The sequence below is a fragment of the Phaseolus vulgaris genome, chromosome 7 (genome assembly GCF_051622355.1).
Source record: "Phaseolus vulgaris cultivar YP4 chromosome 7, ASM5162235v1, whole genome shotgun sequence".
Taxonomy (NCBI): Eukaryota; Viridiplantae; Streptophyta; class Magnoliopsida; order Fabales; family Fabaceae; genus Phaseolus; species Phaseolus vulgaris.
Window position 1 is genome coordinate 31,354,918 of NC_143504.1, and position 7,186 is coordinate 31,362,103.

Consider the following 7,186-nt stretch of genomic DNA (forward strand, 5'->3'; position numbering starts at 1 on the left):
CACCAGGGCCATAAGGGAACACAAAGGGGATTCATGCTCCTATGATCACCGCACCTTCGCGAGGAGGCATGATGACGACATTGTTGTGCTCCCTTGCACTCTAGGGGAGCCAGTATGTGGAGACGAACGGGCCAACGAAGGGGTCTCCTTCTTCTACTTTTACCAGGTGGTTTTCAAGACCATCGGCGTGCGCCTGCCCTTCTCCCGGTTCGAGAAGGAACTGCTGACGGAGATCAATGCCGCTCCGGCCCAGTTATACCCCAACAGCTGGGCCTTTGTCAAAGCCTTTGACATCCTCTTCGGGTTTCTGGGTTGTGCGCCCTCAGTTGACCTCTTTCTTCACTTCTTTGAGGTGAAGAGGCAAAGGCACAACCTCTGGGTAACTCTCAGTAACGTTCCTGGGAGAGTTCTCCTAACACCCTTCCAAAACTCATGCACCGGGTGGAAAGGCCGGTTCTTCAAGATCTGCTGCACTGACCTCGTTCCCAACGCCCTGGATGGTTTTCCACTGTAATGGGTGAGGGAGGCGAGGGTTCTCAAAACCAAACCCTTCAAGAAGCTGGCTCCGAATGACCAGGTGGCTTGCCGGATTCTTGCTGAGGCGAGAAGTTTTGACTCCTCCACCTTGATCAGCTTGGAGTTCAACGCTGGAACTCTAGAAAAGTACATATGTATGAGTCACTGCCCTAGAAACTTCGGCCTTTATTGCTTTCTATCTGTGCATGTCTTGCTTCATGGTGTCTCTGACACATTTATCTCCCTTGGTGCAGGTTCGAAAATAAACCAAGAGAGGAGGACACGACTTACCCATGAAACCAGGTTGCTCTATACTGGCGCTATTTCTATGGCCTTGAAGCCACCTTTCTCTTCTCTTTATTACTGTTCCCTGGTTATCCAGGGTTGGGGGCCTTCCCACGGCGTCGCCCCCTCCATGGTCTTTCCTACCCATGGGTATCGGGGAGCAGCGCTGTGGTCACCTTGCCCTTGCGCCATTCCATCTTGGCGACACCCAGTTGGGCGGCGCCCTATCTCGGCGACGCCCTGCTGGGCGACGCCTTACCTTGGCGACCCTTTCTCTTGGCGAGGCCTGTATTTGGCGTCACCTCCACCTAGGCGACGCCTTACGTTGAGTTTGACCTTTACGTTGACTTTGACCTTGACTTTGTCAACGCCCGGGTACGGGACGGTACAGTGATTATTGAAGACATCTTCGATTAGGTAGACATCTGATACAGATAAATGAAGAAGACCTTTAAGTTTCTCTATGGGTAATAATGATCTTCTGAGAGTTACGTCAGTCCTTGATAAAAGGAGAGCAATCATATCTAAGAAGATGACTCCAAAGTTCATAGGTCCTACTAGATTCTCAAGAGAATAGGTTCTACTACTTATAAACTTGTTTTGTCTCTTCCATTAACCAACATTATGTCTTTCGTGTATCATAATTAAGATATATATATATATATATATATATATATATATATATATATATATATTGATCCGATCGGTCATTGGTAGTCGATGACGTCAGCAGCAGAGAACCACGTGGACCACTCGAAGGGTGACACGTGGACCAGGTGGCAGAGAGGTCGGGGGGACGATCGCCAAGAGAGGTGATCGGTGGTCAGTAACCAAGTTACCACCGACAGATCAGGCGGCAGAGAGGTCGGGGGATAGATCACCCAGAATGGTGATCGGTGGTCAGTAGCCAAGTGACCACCAGCAGACCAGTTCCCAGACTCGCGCCTGGAGGCAGAGAGCGATAAGAGAATAAACATTGATCAGTCATCGGGTGTATTGTCATCGGGGTCTCGTGTTACACGCAGTTAAACTGGGACTAAGGTTCCCAGCGAGAGCGTTACGCATGGACCTCGCATGAGCACACCTCAAGGAATCATGCACGAGAGTGGCCTGAGGGAACTAGTAAGCCAGTCGGTGATTGGTGATTCCCTCAACCCATTACGTGCGTGGCATCGTGAAGGGTAAGTCGCCTACGCAGAGAGTAACGTTCGGTGAGTGTGCCTAGACCAGCCACACCCGACGTTCTCCTAAGAGTATGCGATTTACCCAGATAAGAGAAGCATCCTAAGTTACTCCGCAAGGGCGTAACTTAGGCACACAAAGAGAGGCGCTAGAGCCCTTCCAGTAAGTGACACGTGTGTGGTTAGATGTGAGTTGCAGGCCTTCACGTGTCATCATCTGAGAGGGGTGCGGTCCAGACAAAAGAGCACTCCGTACCACTAAAGGTACAGACAGGCGCAGACATGCGCAGACTCTCACGCTCCCCATTGCTGATTCTGAAGGTACGCTTTCTCTGAAAAGCATAACAGGGTTCTGACACATGCCAGAAAAGCATAACAGAATTCTGTTATGCCCAGAAGTAGGGAAAGAGAGATAAAAGAGAGAATCAGAGTGAGGGTGAAGGAAGAGAAAAAGAGAGACGAAAAACAGAGTGCAAGTTTTTCTCACACACATTACTAGTTTCCAGTTTCTGGTGGTTCTGTTGGACTAACTTGATCGTCGGAGTGCAAACGGCCGCTAGAGGCGCCGTTTGTGTGTTTTGCAGGTCACATTTGAAGACATCCGAGAGAAAGTTCGGAGGGTGATTCTGCAGGAGACGCAGTCGTGTAGACAGGGCAGAGAGTGCTACGAAGTGATTCGTCCACGTTCGAGTTGCCGGCAGGATCATATATATATATATATAATTGGTCATAATCACATTCTAATGTCTAATTTAATTAAATAAAAGATCTTTATTTTAAAGTGCAGTCAGTTAAATTTTGGATTCTCGAGTAAAGTATCTTCATGGGAGAAACATTGAGATATTCAAAGTATTGTGAAATCTCATATGATGTGATTCCACTTTTAAAATAAAAGAGAAGATAAGAGAACAATATCCTAATATTTATTGGTAAGCTAATTTTCGAGGACGAAATTTTTTGAGTTGGGGATAATGTAACCCCAGTAAACAGGCCCCCCAGTCACCTTTCTTCTTCTTTTTTTTATTCTTTCTCTCTCCCAACTTCTCTTCTCTCCATTCTCTCTTAATTTCTTCTCCCAATTTTTATCTATTTTAGAATCTGATCATACCAAGTTGTAGCTGAAGAGTCAAGGAATATTTCTACCGAATTAGATTTTCAAACAGAGTAAATTCATTTTTACTCCAAACATATTTTATTCTCTATTTTTCCTTACGATGTAGTCATCAATCTTGGTGGGGTCAATTGAGAAAAATAATCCTATCAACTTATTCTACTATATACTAAATTTTTGTTCTGTTTGGATAACTTGTATTAGGTCATTATATTTTGAAGGTTATCCAGACTAAGAGGATAAAATTCTAGAGGGTGTTTGGAAAACAAGCAATTAAGGTAAGGGAAGCTAACTTTAATTTTTAATAGCATCCTTGGCTAGAAGATCTGGATGTGGAGAGGACGTGGTCTCAATATTCAATTTCTCTTGTAGGGATATTGTATGTTTATATATTGTGTTGTTGTGTATATATTATTTAAACTTGCAAAAAATATTAGATTTTGATGGTTTAGTATTGAATTAAGTGTTGTTTTTTTTTATGTTAAATAGACTTTTGAATGTTATGGATTGCGTTTTGAATGATATTGTATGATGGAAATGGTATAGAATTGAATTCATACATTTGGGATAATGTATGGACTGATGTTTGTTTGTGTATTAAGTATTGATGCTTATGTGGTAAAAAAGATCTTTGAGCTTCACTGATGATGTAAGTCACATAGACTAAGATATCAGGTGGTGAGAAGCTGATGGGAGAGTTCAAACACATCATGACATATGAGATGCACGACTTGAGTTGTATTGAACTTACCCTAATCCTTTCTCTTGGATTCGCTGGTAATCTTTGGATTAGGTGTTAGTCTTTAATACGGGTCTTCCGAAAGGCGTTAATTGTTATTCTGTTTGTTGAATATCCTGGATGTGTAGATTTATGTGAGATCTTAGTGATTGTTTTTGTTCCCGCCGGTCGACCTGGGTCGTCTTTATGCGTGGCTCGTCCTCACGAGCTAGGGCACCTTCGTTCTGCTCCGTCCGTGAGTACCTGAAAAGAAATGAACAAAGGGGCGCCCTTGCGGCCGTTTGCACTCCGACGATCAAGTCAGCTAGCGAGAAACATCAAAGGTGACGCACGCCCGTGCAGAACATCGTGACTGAATGCTCTGAGGGTGGTCGAAAACTATACTGAATGACTAAAGTTGTGTTGCCCTAATCGTCTTGTGCTCACAGTGGGTGATGTGAATGCAATAGCAAGAATACATGATTCTTTGACATTCTTAGGAACAACTTGAGTTGGTCATGAATTGGCACTTTAATTAGAATTGGATCAATGTTCTAATTCAAGAACTCACCAAGACTTTGCACCGAACCAAAGCTCACATGGAAGTCCATGTATTGTCAAATAGAATCAAACAACAAGAATTGAAGAATTTAACAATTGGATTCAGCCAAAAACAGAAACTACCGAACAGAAATTAAACTACAGCCAAAGGACCGAACAGAATTTGAAGAACAAGTAAGCTGAAATGAAGAACATAAAAAGGAAACAAAGCTTGAGAATTGATCCTGCCTGTTGACCGGAACGCTGGAAACTGCCTCGTCAAAGGATCGACGTGCGCACCGCTTCAAACCTCCGTTCCTCTTCGAGATCCACCTCAAGAACCTGCAAAGAAACAGAGCGGCGCCGCTGCGGCCGATCGCACTCCAACGCCCAAGTCAGTGACCGAATCACCAAATACTAAGAGAACAAGAACCGTGCAAATCCTCTCTCACAGTAAGCTTTATAACTCGCAAGCGTAAAGAATGTATTCTGAACGTGCGTACCTCAGAAAGTTCGTTGAGAACTCTTATATACCTGGTTACTTTCTCTCTCCTGGCAGTTACAGACCTGGACACGTGGCTCGCATCCAACTGTACACGTGCCATCATCTGGAGCCTCCTTGACTTGGGCGCTGCTTCTGACTCTCTTTTTGGCTAAGTTATTTATGCATGGTGCTGCCCAGTACATAGCTAACTTGGGAGTGCGATCTCTACTGGAACTGGCGAGTTAGGGTGCCTTCATACACCTTCCCCGTGGTCTCGCCGGCCGCCTTCATAATCTGCTCCACCTTCATCTCTGGCGATGTGCTTGCTCTGGCGATCTCCAATCACTAGGTCGCCTGAGTCTACATCTGGCGACTTCATCTTTAACCCGGTGATCGCCGATTCTGGTATGCTGGAGATCGGAACACGCCAACTTAATAATTGGCGACTTCACGAGCCCCCCGACTTCCTTCCCTTCTGCCAACCTGGCGCCTTGTCAACACGCCTATACTGTAGCTTGATGCCACGTCATCACTTCCGACTACCAGGGCGGTACAAGAATAGAAAACTTATGGATATGGAAGGAGAGGTGAGTGATCACGCCACTTAGAGTGTGGATACTCCAAGATTAGTGAGCTGCCGCCACTTGAGGTTCACAATAGACACCCAAGATAAGACTTGATGAAGGCACCAAAGCTCTTCCAATTTCTCTCTCAATTTGAGTAGAGTTTTCTTACTATAATTTCCAAATCTGATTTGTACAAGGGCAGCACCTCTATTTATAGCCTATAAGGTGCTGAAATGCAAGACTAATCAAATGCAAATGTGTCCCTAATGACCTTCAAATTCGGCGCCAACTAGTGCATGAAGGAAGTATGACTTTCCTTCCTAGTTTGGCACCTCCTAACTCATATCTACACTCCCCCTAGCATCCCTTACTAAGTTCACTCCCCCTTAAGCTACTAATATTTCTAAACTACAACTAAGGATGCTTTTACACAAGAGGTTTCTTATGTTTCCCTCTTAAGCACCATCTAGCAAAGATATTACAAATAAAGAAAACAATTGTCCATTATTTCCTAAGGCCTTGAACATGCTTCTTGTAAGCCTTTGATAAGGATGAGTAAAGTCTTGCACATCTACCTCTTGATCCTCTTCCTCCTCTTGTCCTTGTTGATTGGCTTCTATTTGTCCTTGGCCTTGATCTCCATCAGTGGGTGCGCCGCGAAAACAACTAGGGTTTGTGCTCTGTGTAATACTGCGAGAATTAGGTTAAATCTCGGATCCCTTTCAAATGTCCCAAGTCCCCTTTTTATACAACTTCTGCATTTAAAACACGTTAAAACGCATTGAAAGCGTATAAAAATGTGCCTTGAAACATTTGATACGTAAACTAAATTAACGCGCACCTTAGCAAACTTTCACTAAAACATTGATGAACACGTGCTTATCGCCACGTGTTTTTCTGACTTGATCGTTTATTCTGCGCAGAGGGTCCCATAGCGCCGCAACCCAACTTAGGGTTATTCCATTGTGTGAGCCCTCTTTCCTCGAAGTGCTTCTGGCGCGTGGGTTGACTTCCTGGGTGCTAACTCGTGCGCCCCAACCTTTAGCCACTCACCTTGGGAGTGTATCTACCTTTCTCTCGTACCACGCACGTGGTTCTCCCCTGGGCGTGGCCCACCTCATGGGTCGTATCTGTCCCAAGGTTTCCCAGCGGTGGCGTGGGTACTTCACCAGTTAGGTTACTCCCTACTGGTACTAGGACTGTGGCCTTGAAGCCACCTTTTTCTTTCTCTTTGTTGCCATTCTGAGCTGTCAAGGAGGCTCGTGCCCTCCTTGTGATGTCTTAACTTGGCTATGCCTTATCTTGGTGATGCCTTTACCTGGCGACACCTTTCTTAGGCGACGCCTTTGCGAGGCGACGCCTTTGCGAGGCGACGCCTTTACCTGGCGATGCCCCAAGCGGTCAACCTGTTGACTTCCTTTCCCTTCTTTGGGCCCTCGAGCGGTCCCACCATGTGTTGACTTTGACTTTGACTTTTGGTCAACGCCCTGGGACGGGACGGTATAGTTTTATGTTGGGATTTGAAGAAGATTGAATAATTGAGAAATTGATTCATGTAAAATTTGGTTTTCTCTTTTGATTTAATTGTGTATATTATAAAACTTTATTTTCACTAGCTTACCCTTACTTTTCTTGTTGTATTGTGAACTGCGATGACTGTACTATGTATACGAGCAAATGATCATTCAGGTATCGAAGGTTGTGGAGGATTTTAAGATATTGTTTTAAACCATATATTATTAATATTTATATTTTTATAAGTCGTAATAGAAATTTTTTAAAAAA